The sequence below is a fragment of the Mus caroli genome, unplaced genomic scaffold, assembly GCF_978045245.1.
Source record: "Mus caroli unplaced genomic scaffold, Mus_caroli_1 scaffold_17, whole genome shotgun sequence".
Classification (NCBI taxonomy): Eukaryota; Metazoa; Chordata; class Mammalia; order Rodentia; family Muridae; genus Mus; species Mus caroli.
The window spans coordinates 28487260-28504278 of record NW_028227272.1 but is presented as its reverse complement, the minus strand read 5'-3'; the positions used below and the strand labels follow the sequence as shown (position 1 = coordinate 28504278).

The 17019-nt window shown below is 47.5% G+C and overlaps 1 long non-coding RNA gene across 3 annotated transcripts; it reads right to left on the bottom strand.

The window, feature by feature from the left end:
• Positions 1-1077: 1077 nt before the first annotated feature.
• Positions 1078-5985, bottom strand: LOC147000620 (uncharacterized). 3 transcript variants are annotated; one of them, XR_015045754.1, is made up of 4 exons: positions 5594-5985; positions 2521-5089; positions 1863-1993; positions 1100-1201 (listed from the first exon to the last, which is right to left on the bottom strand). It is a non-coding gene; the product is annotated as an uncharacterized LOC147000620 (long non-coding RNA). The 3 variants fall into 3 exon arrangements; XR_015045753.1 differs by having other exon boundaries at positions 1078-1993; XR_015045755.1 differs by having other exon boundaries at positions 1078-1993; positions 2573-5089.
• Between the last annotated feature and the right edge of the window lie 11034 nt (positions 5986-17019).

Sequence of the window (17019 nt, the reverse complement as noted above, 5' to 3'; positions counted from 1 at the left end):
CAGTGGGTGTCCTGCTTTTTTACTGTGTACCTTACTTCCTTGAGACAGGTCTGTCATTGAGCCTAGAGCCAGTAGCCCCAGGAATCGTGTCTCTGCCTCAGAAAACACTGGGGTTACGCGTCTATGAGAGATCACATGTAACTTCTTATGTGGGATTTGAGCTCAGGTCCCTATTTCTGTGCAGTGAGCACACGACTTCCCTAAATCCCTTTATACCTAAATCCTCAGCCAAGGCTGGGGTGGGAAAGCATCGATAAAGAATGCTTTATGCTTCGTGCTATCTTTGCTACTATAAGGTAATAATATAAAGCAAACACAAAGTTATCTTACGTATCACATGATGGTGTTGGCAATGACAATATTTTCATTTTCGAGTACCTGTCTATCAACACTCGTAATTCTCCTAACAGTCTTATAAAATAGATATCTATATTAATCCTCTTCTGGTTGCCAATCACAGAGCGATTGGGGGTTGGTCTGATGCTCCTATGTATTCAAATGTTAAGTCCTGCCCTTCCCCCTCCCAGATCTGGATGCAGTCCCATAAGCACAGTCTCAGGTACACCAAATGATGTTCTATAAACGTTGCTCGCCAACCCTCTCTGACCAGTTAAATAGAAATGGCTACAGCCAATTACTGGGGAGAATAAAGTTGAGGTGGGACTCCCAGGTAGGGACTATGAGAGAACAGGACAAAGAGGAGAGAGAAGGAGAAGGAGAAGGAGAAGGAGAAGGAGAAGGAGAAGGAGAAGGAGAAGGAGAAGGAGAAGGAGAAGGAGAAGGAGAAGGAGAAGGAGAAGGAGAAGGAGAAGGAGAAGGAGAAGGAGAAGGAGAAGGAGAAGGAGAAGGAGAAGGAGAAGGAGAAAGAAAGAAAGAACAAGAGGTCTCCGTTAAGCCGGGCGTGGTGGCGCACGCCTTTAATCCCAGCACTCGGGAGGCAGAGGCAGGCGGATTTCTGAGTTCGAGGACAGCCTGGTCTACAAAGTGAGTTCCAGGACAGCCAGGGCTATACAGAGAAACCCTGTCTCGAAAAACCAAAAAAAAAAAAAAAAAAAAAAAAAAGAGGTCTCTGTTAGATGTGACGGAGCAGGAGTACATGCCTGAGTGAAATGCGCCCTGAGGACTCACTGATGGAGCAGAAGTGGCCCAGGCAGGGCTCCAATAGCCAGGACTTGAGGAGCACAACTGGAGAATGAACAGTCTAGCATAGAGAGAAATAGATTAGGGATAATTTGCCCAGTGCTGATTTAACTTTGCCTTGATTACCGGGAGGCTGGCCAGGCCATATTAATAACTAATAAAGTTATAACTAATATTTTAAAATACCATTTACACAGAACTCTGACTCAAACAAGCTTAAGAAAAAGAAGGAGAATTGGTGCACATAAATAAAAACAGTGGCAGTCGGTTGGCTTCAGGCTAGATGGGATCCAGGCTCAGACTATGTCAGAGATCTTGTGCTTCCTTCATTCTTCTACATTAACTCTCTTGTGTGTTCTTTGCATGTGATGGCCCCAGGAGCTCTGGCTGAGCCTTACATTGTCAAGTTTAGAATAAGTAGCCCCGTACTGACCCAATACTCACATTTGCCCTCTTCAAGAATCTCGACGAAGTCAGTTTGTATGTGAGTATGTCTGTACCAATCACTGGTTCTAAAAGGATGGGATGTCCTGATTGGCCACTCTACACAGTGGTGGCGTGTTGCGGGACTTTTCATGGATCCCCCTGAGGTATAAATAATGATTCGGAGACTTCTAACATAGTTTAAAGCTTAGGCCTTTTGCTGGGATAGTCTCCCAGCTGCTGTTTAAACGTAATCCGACTATTCTAGCCTACGACTCACCACATGGCTCTTTCTGTACCTCTCTGCTCTGCTCCAGTCCGTGACTGTTCTCTTCTGTGTCCTCTTCCATGTCTGCTCAAATCTCCCACTTGTTATGGATTCAATATGTGTTCCACACACCTCCAAAGTAATGGTATTAGGACGTGAAGCCTTTGGGAAATAATTTGAACACGAGAACAGAGCCCTTGTGTATGGGATTTGTGTCCTTATAAAAAGACCTCAGAGATCTATCTCCCTTTCTCCCTCCCCCTCTCCCCCTCTCCCCCTCTCCCCCTCTCTACCTCTCTCCCCCTCTCCCCCTCTCCCCCTCTCTCCCCCTCTCCCCCTCTCTCCCCCTCCCCCTCTCTCCCCCTCTCCCCCTCTCTCCCCCTCCCCCCTCTCCCCCTCTCCCCCTCTCTACCTCTCTCCCCCTCTCCCCCTCTCCCCCTCTCTCCCCCTCCCCCCCTCTCCCCCTCTCCCCCTCTCTACCTCTCTCCCCCTCTCCCCCTCTCCCCGTCTCTACCCCTCTCCCCCTCTCTCCCCCTCTCCCCCTCTCCCTCTCTCTCTCTGATTTTTTCTCTCTGCCTGCATTCTACTCTCTGCTTGGAAGTTCCACCTGTGCACTTCCTGCCCTAGCTATTGGCTGTCAGCTCTTTATTACAACCAACCAGCAGCAAGGCAGGTGATGCCTGCCTGACCTTCATGGATTTTGGGCAGGTGTGGAAGAACAAATGTTCACAAGTGGAAAACCTGGTGATGAGTGGTAGAAGTGACAATCCCAAAATCCTGCTGGCATTAATTTCTCCAGTTCAGCAATCAATGACGACAATAAAGAGACACACCATCATACAGAGCAAGGAAGGTCGCCCTAATGGAGGCAGAATGGGTCTTTTAATGAGGGCAAAGAAGGAGGGCAATTCGAAATCTCACTGGATGCAGGATGAAATGAGACTCTTAAGGATTAGGAAACTTCTCTCAGCGGAGGACCTGCTTAGGACAGAGCTGAATGACATTTAAACTATTTGCCTCCATGCAATATTTACAAACTAAATAACTAATAGTAAAAATAAATAATAAAATAATTTAAAAATTAAGTAAGTAAAAAGAAATGAATACAATAAAGTATAAAACAACCAAATGTGGGGGTTTCTGAGGGGAGAGTGGGCAGGGGTAATTCACATACCATAAAAATTCCCCATTTAAAAGTGCACTGTTCAGAGTTGAGGATGTAGCTCAGTGGATAGGGTGTTTGCCTAGCATGCACAAAGCCCTGGGTTCAATACCCAGCATTGTATAAACAAAATGCAGTGGCGTTCATCAGAGCAGCCCTCAGGAGGCAGAGCATAGAGGACCAGAAGTTTCAAGAGCATCCTTGGCCACATAGAAAGTTCAAGACCAACCAAACATCATGAGGCCAGGTCTCAAAAAAAATAAAATAACATGAAAAACATACAGCTCAGTGAAACACCCCTTTAGCCTTTATCTGAGCAGTTCTCAACTTTGGCATGTCAGTACTCACTTCCAAAGTGTGTGGGACTGAGGCTGGAGAGATGGCTCAGCAGTTAAGAGTCTGTATTGTTCTTCCAGAGGATCTGAGTCGGGTTCCCAGCACACATCAGGCAGCTGTGAGTTACCTATACATCCATCTCCTTCACTGGTCTCTTTAGGCTTGTAAGATATCAACATCCATGTCATAAAAATAAAAAGTAAACTATAAAAAAATGTTAAAAAGCCCAAAATATATGGTAAGCAACTTGTGTTGCTAAGGTTACAGAGTGGCTTTCTTCTATTCTTATTGTAAATTGACAGTGTCTTAGTTTCAGTTTTACTGCTGTGAACAGACACCACGCCCAAGGCAACTTTTAGAAGGACAACATTTAATTGGCTTCCCAGTTCAGAGGTTCAGCCCATTATCCACAAGGTGGGAGCTTAGCAGCATCCAGGCAGACGTGGGGCTGGAAGAGCTGAGAGATCTACATCTTCATCCAAAGGCAAACAGGAGAAGACTGACCTCCAGGCAGCTAGGATGAGGGTCTTAAAGCCTATGCCCACAGTGACACACCTACTCCAACAAACCCATATCTCGTAACAGTCCCAGCCCCTGGGCCAAGCATATCCAAATCATCCCACACAGTCTACATTTGTGTGACTCTGTAGAATTCAAAGTAGTGTAAGGATTCGTAAAAATTAGTGTGATATAACTAAGTCAAGTGAATTAACACATGTGTATTGGTCTTCTTTTGTTTTGCTGTGGTAAAATACCCTGGCAAAAGTAATTTAAGGAAGAAAGGCTTTATTTTAGCTCACAATTCCATGGCATAGCAGGGAAGTCACAGGAGCAGGACCTTGAATGAACTGGTGACATGACATTCACAGTCAAGAGCAGAGCACACTGGAGTAAATTGAGTAAATCATGCATGCTTAGGACCAGTTCATTTTCTCCACTTTCATACAGTGCATGTTCCCCCTTCCTAGGGAATGTTACCACCCACAGTGGGCAGATCTTCCCACCTCAATTAACACAATCAAAATAATAGCAAGCCTGTGGGCCAACTTTATCTAGGTAATCAATCAAAGCTCTTCCCAGGTGACTCTCTATGGTGTCAAGGTAACAATTAAAACTAGCCACCCCAGCACCTTGTACCTTAAACACTAACCCTTAGTTAGAAATCAGAATTAGTAAATGATAATTAGTACAAATAAATAAATAATTAATAAATACCCCTTCAGTCTCAGTCCTCCTTGTCTTGCAGCTGGGATGAACTCTCTTCCAGGTGGCGGAGGCTTGTGTAAGAGGGTGTTGTCACCTATTTGAGTGTTTCTGAGAGAAAATGGTGGCACATGCTACAGCTTGCCAGAACGCTATGTCTGTTGTGTGACAAAGTAGACACACAACCCGAGAAATATATGGGGTGTGGTAGTTTGAATGAAAATGGCCCCCACAGATCCACAGGGAGTGGCACTATTAGGTACTGGAGTGGGTGTGGCTTGTTGAGGGAAGCAAGTCACCAAGGGGTAGGCCTTGAAGTCTCAGAAGCTCAGGTCTAGTGGCTCAAAGTTCCCTTCTTGCTGCCTTCTGATCGGGATGTAGAGCTCTTAGCTCCTCTCCAGCACCATGTACACTGCTAGGTTCCCTGCCATGACAACTGTAGACTAAATCTCTGGTCTGCAAGGCCAGGCCACATGAAATCTTTTCCTTCATAAGGGTTGCTATGGTCACGGTGTCTTTTCACAGCAATGGAAATCCTGACTGAGACATGGCGTATTCTATGGAAATGAGTAAAAATGACACATCAGGTTATCAACACCACAGATCCAAAGGCAAAAGGCAAATCAGTGCTAATTATCACGCTCAGTAACGAGGAAGCAGCACCTGAATGAGAGCTCCCGCCTAAGACTGCGGGCCTTGTGTGATCTTGAAATTAGCATAAAGGGACATATAAAACTTAGTCCAAAAAATTAGGGTTGAGTCTCTAGCACTATAGGGAAAAAAATGTAGAGAGCTTCCCTGGGCTCAATTCCTGGCACCAAACTTGGGGGGGAGGTATGTGTGAAAAGTCACAAACCTCCAGACAAATAATACTAAATAAATAAACGGAGCCTTTGTTTAGGAAACCTTGGCATGGCAAACACACGCTAGATTTGAGATACAGACATTCAGGCCATTACGGGGGAGGTGGTGGCTCTCTGCTCACACCATTAAGGAAAACCTGAGCAAAGTAGATTTGGGGGAAGTAGGGTGTTGAGGTCAGCAATAGGTCTGGAACTCACCTCACACACTAGCAGGTTGGATATCTGGGTCAGAGCAGGAACAGTCTCAGACCCGCTGGGCTCAAGTCTGCACTGGCTGAGAGTGAAGGCTCACGGGTAAAGTTATGGGCTCCAGTGTGGGAGAGCTGTTCGTCTTCCTCTGTGGGGCAATACAAGTTACAGGAAAAGAAATTTGTTGTTGTTCAAGCCAGGTAGTACCTTTCTGGAAGGCAACTTTTCCAGCCAGTGCAGGGACACAGCGCATCCATAATCACGGCCGAGAAGGCTGGGATAGTGCAGATGCTGGGAAGGTGCAGACCAAGCAATGCGGATGGCGAGCTGTGACCACAGCCCCAGGCTGCATCTGGACCTCTGACTGAACTTCCTGATAAAAAGCAAAACAGGTGTAAACAGGCAGCAGCTGCTCAGCCTCTCCCCACAGAGAGGCACAGGAAAGCTGCTGATGTCCCAGGAGAGCAAACAAGATCGTGTGGAGAGAAGGATCTAGCAAGGCCAGTGCTTTCCTATGGGAAGAGTATGACTTCTGACAGGAAACAGGGCTCTCTGACAGGCTCTTGGCAGTAAAGGGATTTCTGATTTAGATAGATAGATAGATAGATAGATAGATAGATAGATAGATAGATAGATGATAGGTTTGTTTTTTTTTTTTAAAGAAAGTAGTGATTTTTTTTTTTTTCTGGGCAGTGACTTTCAAGAGAGTACTGTCTTCTGACAAAATATTGCATAGTTATTTTTGACAAGATTTTGGCGGAAGTGTGGGTTTCTGTTAAGACAGGCAAAGGCAGAAACACAACAAACTGGAGAAAAAAACGAAAAAAAAGGGAGGAAGAAACACCCACTGGGCAGTGGGTTCTTGGATGGAGGGAGGCTTATTGGTTCTAAGATTGGAGTATCCAGGAGAGAGTCCCACCCAGTTTCATGGGTGCCCAGCCCAGTAATTGTTGGAGAAGCTCTAGATGGGCTGGGGTATATATATATATATATATATATATATATATATAATATATATATATTAGATACCACAGTAAGAGACTGGGCAACCATCCAGAGATTTGGAGGAAGGAGAGAAAGAAGCCTGGTCCTTCCACAATGTTGTGCCGGTCTTCATTCAGGAAATTCTAATGGAAGCCTTTGTCCTCTCAATTCAAAAAATGTTCTTAGAGGGGAGGCAACAAAGAATCAAGTGATGTCTTTAAAGCTGTATCTCCAACATTATCTTGTAACCAGGCCGTAGCACGCTAGAGGCAAGTCAGCCCTGGGGTAGAGGAGTGGGTATTCTTAATAACCCTCTATAGAAACAGTAGGCAGGCCAAACCCCAATCCACGGGAGCAGTGGTCCCCTGTGCCCCAGATTCAACCACCCACACGCCTGAGAAGGGTCGGTTTACAGACCGCTTTTGTGGCAGGGTGAGGTTGACGAGGAGCAAGAGCCCAGCAGTCAGCCATAGAGCAAGAGCAGTCTCTCTACTGAGCTCTCGGCGCCCTCTTCCCAGGCACCACCTCCGCCACGTGACTGGATGGATTCCTGCAGGCGCGGGGCGCTGGGAGAATGTTAATTGTGCCGATCCCCAGAACAGCTGCAAGTCCGGAGCCAGCCGGAGCCAGGAGCTGCACGCTTGTACTTTGAACCGGATGCGTGCAGTCCTGCAGGCAGCCGTGCTCTCCGCCAGGCCACCTTCATCGCTCTTTAGGAGTCTCCAAGCTTGCTTTCTACAGACCCCGGAACATGATCTCTCTAGCTGCCGCCACCCAGACTCTCTTCTGAGGATGCTTTCAACCTCCAGTTCTCTCTTTTAATTTATGTGTTTTGCCTGCATGTATGTATATGGGCCATGTTTATGCAATGCTCTCATCGGATCAGAAGCCATCGGATCCCCTGGAACTGGAGTTACAGATGGTTGAGGGTGTTGGGAACTGAACCTAAGTCCAATGCTGCTAACCACTGAGCCATCTCTCCAGTCCCAGGGATTCGTCTCCCAATGAATGCCCCTGACTGAACCTCAAGCCATCTAATGGTTGCCAGCTAGGAAGTCATTACAGTGATAGTAAACATTAGAGAGAAGCAGATTACTTTCTTAATCTCAAAAAGTGTGTGTTTCTTAAGAGACTAGGGGTTTTTCTCGGGACAGCGTACATAGCTAATCTGGTCTCTTCTCAAGAACTGCTGTTCCGGGTTCTCTGGGGGGGTCCATTTCTGCATCCATACCTGAGAAAGTGATTGAAGTCCCTTGGGTCCTCAGTAGTGATCCTTAATTTTTGTCTAGATCAAGGCTCTTCTACAACTTCCCAGGGAGAGTGTAGACACGAACCAGGAGACTGTGTAGACCTCAGTCTCCTCCCCTTTCTGTGAAAACTTACAAGGTCCCGGCAGTTGCCTTACAGCACTCAACCTTTAATGTAACCATATGTAAAATGGGGTTAATGATGCCCTGCCTGCCTATTGGGGTGGTGAAATGGGATACATTATAAGCACAGCGGTCCCTTGAGCTCTATGGAGTTTGGCCCCAGGAGTCCTGACAAAGGGACAAAATCTGCAGATGTTCAACCCTTTCAGTAAGTAGAGTTTGTACATATTTATACACGGGCTCCTGTGTGCGTTATTTTTACATTTTATGTGTATGAACACTTTGCCTGAATGTACCTCCGTACCTGGTGCCCTTGGAACTTGAGTTACAGATGGTTGTGAGCCGCTGTGTGAGTTTTAGAAATGGAGTCCAGGGCCTTTGAAAGAGCAGCCAGTGCTCTTAACAGCTGAGCCACCTCTGCAGTTCCCTATATACCTAGTAAAGCATCTCTAGAACACACACACACACACACACAGAGCCTATACATGTTCACTACAGATGCGATTTCTTTCAGAGTTCTTTGAACCATAGTTGGTTGAATATGAGCACTTAGAGCCCATGGATACAGAGGGCTAATTGCATATCTCAGGCAATAGATAGGTCTATGAACTTGGAAGAGCAGTGCCCAAGGCTGTGCAGTGTGCCACCACACAGGCATTGGCGTGTAGCAACTGAGTGGAGGCGGGGCCTACGTGCTGCTTCCCAAGCCCCGCCTAGCACCTGGGTGGGGCTTCTTTGCAAGGCACTGAGAGGGTGAGCTGTAGTAGCCTATGCCAGCACCCAGCGGGCTCTGCCCAGGACAGAAAGATTGACACTCATGTATGCACGTGGGATGCACCTCCTTCCCGAGGCCAGGCTCCCCTCTTCTCCTGCTTGTCATTAGACACATTGCTGAAGTGAGTCCCTGAGTCTTTCCCATCTGGGGCTCCCTGGGCTGGGCTAGCCCGTTTACACACCAGCTCTGAATTGGGACATTCTGTAGAGCCTCCTATGCAGACTCTCTGCCTTCGTGTCCTAGGACCCCCAAAGAGGCCCCCCTAACACTACAGCGATGACGTTCATTGTGAAGGGGCTTCCTGATTGGTCTGCTTGGAGCTGGTCCTTTCCCCGCCTCCATTTCAGTCTTGGATACAGAGAGGCAGGCAGGAGTGTGTCTCTGGGAGTGAGTCAGGGTGTTGCTCTTTGACTCTGCTCTCTCATTGCACCCAAGGACAAGCAGTCCACACTGACTGAGAACAAGCGCTCCCAGAAACCGGAGCCAGACAGAAGCAGGGCTAGGCATGTGCTGGCAAAACCAGATTTTCTTCTTCCAAAGGCCAGAAAACACAGGGCTGGAGCAAGTTGGAAGAGGAAGTTGGCTCGGAACAGAGTGGGTAAAAACTCCTGAGTCACTCAGTGTGTGTTCCTGCCCTCCACCAGTGCTGGGGACCTGGAACAGAAGGTAGTGGCCTTAGACGTGAGTAGGGCTGAAGCCAGGAGAAACCTTACCTCTAGACAGAAGCAAGTATAAAATCTCCAACCTGAGGCACGAGGGACTCTACACTGCTCAAGGCAGTGATCAGGGGCGCATGCTCTCCTTCATGGAGGGAGTCTGTGGGAAGGGTCCTTTTGAAAATGCTAGACCTCCCTCTGCAAACAAACAAACAAACAAACAAACAAACCAAAAAAGCCTGAGCCCACTGCACAGAAACTGAGTTTCCCAGGTGACTAAAATACCTTTTAAGAGGAATAGGTAAATAATAAAGAACCAAAAAGCAAACCAAGGATTTAAATCAACAACAAATACAACAACAACAACAACAAAAACAGCAACATTTTGTTTAGGTGCCAGAGTGATGGCTCAGCAGTCAAGAGCACGTGGTGGCTCACGATTGTCAGTGACTACAGCTCCAGGGAACCCAATGCCCTCTTTTGGCCTCCTCAGTCACTTGCACGTCTGTGCTGCACATACTTACACTCACATCCACACACACACACACACACACACACACACACACACACACACACACACAAAATAAACCATCCTAACAACAAAGTTTCTACAGCCTCCAGGGGCTCCTCTGGAGCCCACAGTGGGCAGTTCAGACCATGCCTATTTTGTAGGTGACACTTTTGCCCCTGAAAAGATTGATATCCAGCGAGTGACTGTTTACTAGGTCATTATGATGGTCAGTTGGTTTTTTTTTTTTTTTTTTTAAACAACAAACAAGCAAAACAGTATCAGAGTTTATTGTCAAAGGAAGTCAGGACAGGAACTCAAGCAGGGCAGGAACCTGGAGGCAGGAGCTGATACAGAGGCCATGGAGGGGAGCTACTCACTGGCTTGCTCCCCATGGCTTGCTCAGCCTACTTTCTTATAGAACCCAGGACCACCAGGCCAGGGAGGGCACCACCCACAATGGACTGGGCCCTCCCCATCCATCCCTCATTAAGATACCCTGCCAACTTGCCTACAGCCTGATCTTGTTGAGGCTTTTTCTCACCTTGGGCTCCCTCCTCTTTGATGGCTCTATCTTGTGTCAAGGTGACATAAAACTAGCCAGCTCAGGATTGAATCCAGGGTTCCCAGGGCATTCTAGGCAAGGAATTTGACAGCCTAGCTGCATGCCCAGCTAGCAGCTGGTCGCAGTTAAATCAACTTGAGGCGATTTAGAATTGCTGTGGAGACAAACTCTGGGTCTGTCTGTTAGGGGGGTTGCAATGGGAAGACCCATTCTGATCGTGGGTGGCACTGCCCCAGGTACTAGGATCTTGGACTGAAAGGGCAGTAGCACGCAAGTGCAACACCAGCATCCCTCTCCTCTCTCCGCTTCCACAGAGGTGGGTGTGGCCGGCCAGCCACACTCCTGCTGCTGCGCTGCCCCATGGTACATAGAAAGATTGCTGAACAAAGGTTTCTGTTCTCCCAGCCGTCAGCATCCCTCTGCATTACGGCCAAACAGAGCTCGGCTGTATTTCACAACTGATCACAAGCTCCTTAAAGGGATTTTTCAAGAGTCCTAAATCCTTTGGACAAAAGGTGATGCTATTGGTGTCTAGAGGGTAGAGGTCAAAGGTCCTATAATGTACAATCCTCCCCATCTCCCCACCCCCCCCCACACACACTGGTAAAGAATTATCTAACATCTCATCAGTAGGCAATTACAGAAAGAGGAGTGTAGTCGGGTGAGGTCCAGAAGGACAGCTCACACGCCTCGGGGCCAGGCTCAGAGGTCTGCTCTGTCTCCCATCATTTGAGACTGGTATTAGCTTAGCAGTCTCTCAGGATGGTTACAGAGTCCGAAGCCAGTGGTGATAAAATACATCATCAACCAGGATGCCTGGCTGCTTTATGCAGACAATGAGAAGCATCACTGAGCCTGGAGTGGGAAATCAGTAGTTGGGTGAATCACATGCTGCCCAGTGCACCTAAGCGGATCAAGAGCAGGGCACAGCACAAGCTCCACCTAGGTGAAGTTCCTCCTTAGGCTTCCCCTGGCAACCGAGTTTCCTTGTGACCAGCTATGTTTCTTTGGCTATATCAGGGTTATCACTTATGTGTGTCCTCAACCTGGGGCCAGAGTTTACCTAAAATGGTTTCACTTCTTGGCCCTCATTCTTATCCTTTATAGTGTTCAGGGTGATGTGAGTGCAGAGGATTCTTCTGAGAAATGGGGTGACCTGTGAGCATCTAGAACAGCGGTATTCAACCTGTGGGCTGCAACCCCGTTGGTGACTCTCTAGCTCCAAACTATCTACATTACCATTCATAACAGTAGCAAAATTGCAGTGATGAAGTAGCAACGGAAATAATTTTATGGTTGGGGGTCACCACATTATGTGGGACTTTATTAAAGGGTTGCAACGTTAGGAAGGTGGAGACCCACACTGGTCTAGAGGTTGAAAGACTAACATGATTTCCTCTAACCCAGCACTAGTCTTTCTCGGGTAACAATATGATGTAATAGTTAGTAGAATACACATAACGTAAAGAACGGTCATAATTCAGATAGCTTTTGTCAGTCTGAACTTCCCCAGTGACCAGACACTGAAAGAATAAGTAGCATCATGAAGGGATAGAGCCGGGGACAGTCTGAGGCTGCGGAGGAGGACTTCTATTGGAAGCAGTTAAGAACCGCTGGTTTGACTCTCAGGGAGTTGATAGTTTCCATATTAGCTCTGAGCTGGAAGGAACGGCACTTTAGAGTTGCTGACGCTCCTCTGTGGAATGTTGTAGACTGTTCTTATTCATTCTGCACCCAGGGACACACTGCAGGGACAGTTACTGCCCTCGCCATGTGGCTGCTTTGGATTCTCTAGAACACTTTTATATCCCTCATCTCACTTCTACCTTCTACCTTCCAGTGAGGACGGTAGGGCAGGGAAATCACTTTCACTGTATGGGAGACATGATTTAAACTCCAGGGCCTGGGCCCCATCCTGTGACTGTGGACCCAGGGCTCTTTCCACTCCCCTTGCTTTGGTAATGGACCCCGCAGGAGATCTCTGAGACGCTGGATATCAGACTCTCTGAATGAAGTCGTCAGGCAGTAAGTACCTGATAAACTAGTCATTTTATATATTCCCAAGTCCCAGTTCACTCATGAGAATCTCACAGAGGTAAAATATAGAAAGTAATGAACAAGTTCATGCTCAGTTGCCATAGAAACCTATGCTTATCTTAGGGTTCATATTCTGTACAAAAATTCCAAAAATTCCCCCCTGAGGATCTTAGATTTCTAAATCTGAAAAGCAAAGCACACTAAGCCAGGTTAGATGTTTCTGGGTAATTTTACCTTTGATATTAGTATACATCTGTAAGTTCTGTCTGTGGCGTCAAAGGAAGGAGAACCTTCTAGAATAAGTGAGTGGTTTCCTAACCTTGTTTTGAGAGACGTCACCCACTCACTCATTTACTCAGTGTTGATTGTGTGTATGATCGTTGTGTTGGGCTTATAAACAACACAACAGCACACTGGAACAGTTCCATATAGCTGCCCTTTATAAGGGAAGGAAGTCATTATGGCAGCCTCTCGACACAGAGTTTAAAGCCACCTTTGGTGACGCCATCAAGGGCTCTTCTATTGGAATGTAAAACTCCCAGAATACTAGGATGTCCCAGTAGTGAGTCAGAAAGTCTCTGAATTCTGAACAGGCCCTCTGATGACTGTTAATTGAGGCGGGGGGGGGGGAGGGAGGGAAGGGGGACACACACATTCCACCTTTAGGCCTTTGTGATCAAAATCTAAAAGCTCACTTTAGAAACTTCCAAACAGGCTTCAGTCCAACTATCTCAGGAACAACAACAACAACAAAAAAGTCAGATCTCATTTAGAGTCTAGCATTAGCCACATTCACTAAGGAATGGTCTTCCAGAAAAAAAGTTGTCTGTGGTGCAATTCTGTGATTTACACCGTATCTGAGCAGTGGGATCTGTTTCTGAGTGCACATTCAATCAAAAAGTAACAACATATCACTTGCAAGGGAGACCTGAGGAGTGGGAACCGAGGAGACATTTCTAGGTGGATGATCCCACATTCCCTGCTGGATGGAAGAGGACAAACTTAGTTAGGGAGGAAATTACAAAAGTCTGTGGCATGGGGGAGACTCGCTTGATGTCTGGGTGGAAGGTTAGTTGAGGAGGCAAATAGAATCTACCCGACAGAAGTGATGTCTGCATCCGCAGGGGCCACGCCCTCATCAAGGGCACCAAGATGCCAAAGACACTGCTCCTGCTCTGGAGTCAGTTATAGCTCCTCTGGTGGAGACTTGGCCAGCTACCTAGGACAATTGTACCCAGCTTCCTCAGGTCCCCAGAGCACACGGAGGTTGCTCACACTCAGCCTAGGAGGTTAGGGGGTGGGGCTGGTTGCAATGTTGCCTGGACCCAGAGTCTCTGGGCAGTGCCTTGGTGAGTTATTGTTTTATGTGGTTCTGGAGATTTGCCGAAAGAAAGAAAGAAAAGAAAAGAAAAGAAAAGAAAAGAAAAGAAAAGAAAAGAAAAGAAAAGAAAAGAAAAGAAAAGAAAAGAAAAGAAAAGAGACAGACAGACCCAGGAGCGTGAGTGACAAGAAACCCTCCTGAAAGGAAACAATGTCTCTACCTCACCCCACACCCCTTCATATTTAGACTGAGGGCAGGAGCAGACAGGAGGCTGCCGGGCTTCAGCGCCTAGCCCAGGTCTGCGCAGGTCCTTAGGGGATCTCTGGGGAAATCCACTCTTCCCATTACCAGCAAACTGGGCCGGAGCAGGCACCGCAACTGCACTACTGTTGCCTCTATTGGATTACAAAGCCGAGTAATTGCCATTTAAGATTCAAGTAATGGCGAGGGCATTCATCTGCGCTTTCGTTCATTTGTACAACAATTAATTTGTTCCTAGGTTAACAATAAAAACGGTTATGTGATCTAATAAAGTAGGTATGACTGCAGGGAAAAAAAATCCATGTCTGTCCCTCCCTGCTAGCCAGGCCAAATCGTTCCGTGTTTGCCATGCCGTCGAGGGTGTCTTTGAGATGGTTATTTTCAGGCAGGGAGAGGGCAACGGGGCATGCATGCTGGCCCCTGTTGGGGATCCAGTCTCAGAGGCTCTGAACAGGAAAATGAGATTTGTGCGGTGCCATGCATTACTGACGTGAAATGGTAGAGACGTGTCACTGCTGTGGGGCACTCCTCCCCCCCCCAGGAAGGCCCGGAAATGAGGCCTCTGGAATTGTTTAAGGCAAAGCTAGACACCAACCCAGAAGACTGTTAGCACAGACCTGTGAGCCGCGATCTTAGGCACCATATGGCCAGCAGATGCAGTCTGCTTGGCAGGAAAGGGGTTTGAAGTCCTCGGATTTGTTTTTAATTTTGAATAATTGGAGTATTTTCATATAAATATCCAGATTCCCAAGTGTCATGGAAAGTTGGGATTTCAACGGCACAGCACTGACGTTCCTGCGTGACATCACTTCCCAAGGACTGAGTGGTGACAGTCCATTTCACTCAGGCAGTGATTTACTGCAGTCACCCAAAGTCCCTGTGCCCTACACTGCCCTCATCTCTCCATTATTAACCAGCTTGGCTAAGATGTCAGTTTGTGACCCATTTCAGCATTCAGGGAAGTCACCTGCAGGAGTGACCTGCTGGGCTACTGCATCCAGTCTACTTAACTCTTCTCTTCCTGGAACATTTTTGCCTTGTCAGCATTTGAATGTCTTAGACTCAGGAGTTCCCTCAGCTAGCATCTTATACACGTTATGGTGTTTTGTGGCTCTGGCATTGAATCTATTGCCGCAGGGCCGTTACTTAGAGCCGCGGATCTATTTGCTCGTTTAGCTAGCAATGCTGAGAGAACAAAGCCATGTGACTTATTCAAAGTCGTGCGGTGACTTAAGTAAATGCTGACTTAAGTTTTGGTGTTTTTTCTATTGTATCTCAGCTTCTTCTGGAATGTTCCTCATGAGATCACACATCACAGAGTAAAAGTTCTCCAGCAGCCTTCTCACTTTGTAGATGCTCCACAGTGTAGGCCTGTTGCTCTCCAAGATGGCATCCTGTGGTGAGATGTGGTATTGGAAGCCTGGCCTCTGATTCAGTCTGCTGGCTTCTGAGAGCCTTGCAATGGGAGTGAAGCCAGCTGAGCTCTCCCTCCCCCTCTCTCAGACCAGCCCCCTGACCTTAAGCAAGTTTCCTCACTAGCTGGTCTGCGTCATAACTTTGCAACATCAGGCAGGAGTGCCTGCCTTCTGGAATTCTGTGATGCTCACAGGATGTCCACAGAGGATCTTTCAGAGGACAGGGGTTCTCTGAAAGATGTAAACTGTTAGGACCACTGGGCTGAGAGAGGACAGACATTCTAAGTTGGCTCTTTTTAAAGGGAGGATAGAGCTCTGATAGAACAGGTCTCATGTCCTCCCCAGTGCAGTGAGAATTGGAACCACAGGTCTCAGTTGAAACCATCTGTCCCCAAGGATGAGCAGCTAGCCTATGGGGTGACAGCATTACCCTAAGGGTTCCCAAGGGATTTCAAGGAATTCAAGGCCCAGCCCAGAGACAGGACCATGTCACTGATTCCGTTGTAAGGAGAAAGTGGAGGGGAGAAAGACTTTCTCCTTGCCAACCCCAGGCTGGAATTCTGAATCACATGCAGTCAGAGAAGAGCGCCCTGGGTGGCTCTCGGCTCACCAACACAGGCTTGGGAGACAAGACAGTACAATTGAGCACTGTCCCTGCAAGCTCGTGGGACCCACCAGTGCTCAGCTTAGCTAGATCTCTGCAGTGACATCCAGGCGTGTTCTGCATTAAATCAGAGCTGGTAATTTCTTTCAGAGGGAAACAGCTCTGAAATGGCATGAAAGACAAAAATCTGTTCCTTGAAAAAATGACAGCATATGGGCCTGCGCTGCTGCAGAGGGGTGAGAGGCTTCGCCTCCCTTTGTTACACTCATCAAGCCGCTGATGTGAATGTCAGATTAGCAACAGAGCCATATACTAACGGCACCAAAATTAGCTGCTAACAAGGCACTCCGGCTCGCTCCAGGCAGGCAGATTGCTCTGACTGTGAGAGACGGAAAGCGTCTTAGAAAACAGTGCTTACTGATATTCTCACATCTCAAAAAAAGATCACTCCCTGCTCTCAGAGAATTGCCAGAGGAAGATGGAGCCCAGCCTCCTGTCTGCCTCCGTGCCAGGAGCCAACAACCAAACCCGCAGATTAGGGAGAGACTTCCTCCCAAGGCGATATGGAGAGTTCAGAATGTTGGTGGGAAGAGGTGAGGGAGGGACTCTGAGATCAGATAGGGAGGGGGAGCGAGGGTCTCAGGAGAGGTGGTGTTAGCATTTCAGAGTATGGTCCACTGATGGCACATGCCTTTAATCCCAGCACTCTGGAGGCAGAGGCAGAGGCAGGCAGGTCTGAGTTTGAGACCAGCCTGGTCTACAGAGTGAGTTTCAGGATAGCCAGGGCTACACAAAGAAACCCTGTCTTGAAACAAACAAAAATAACAGCAAACATCACTAACTGACCCTGGTCCATCTAAGTTTGTGCTATCCTTGGCTCCATGGTGAGTCTCTCAGGGGGATAAAAATCAAGGAGAGCCCATCTTTTGAAGGCCACTT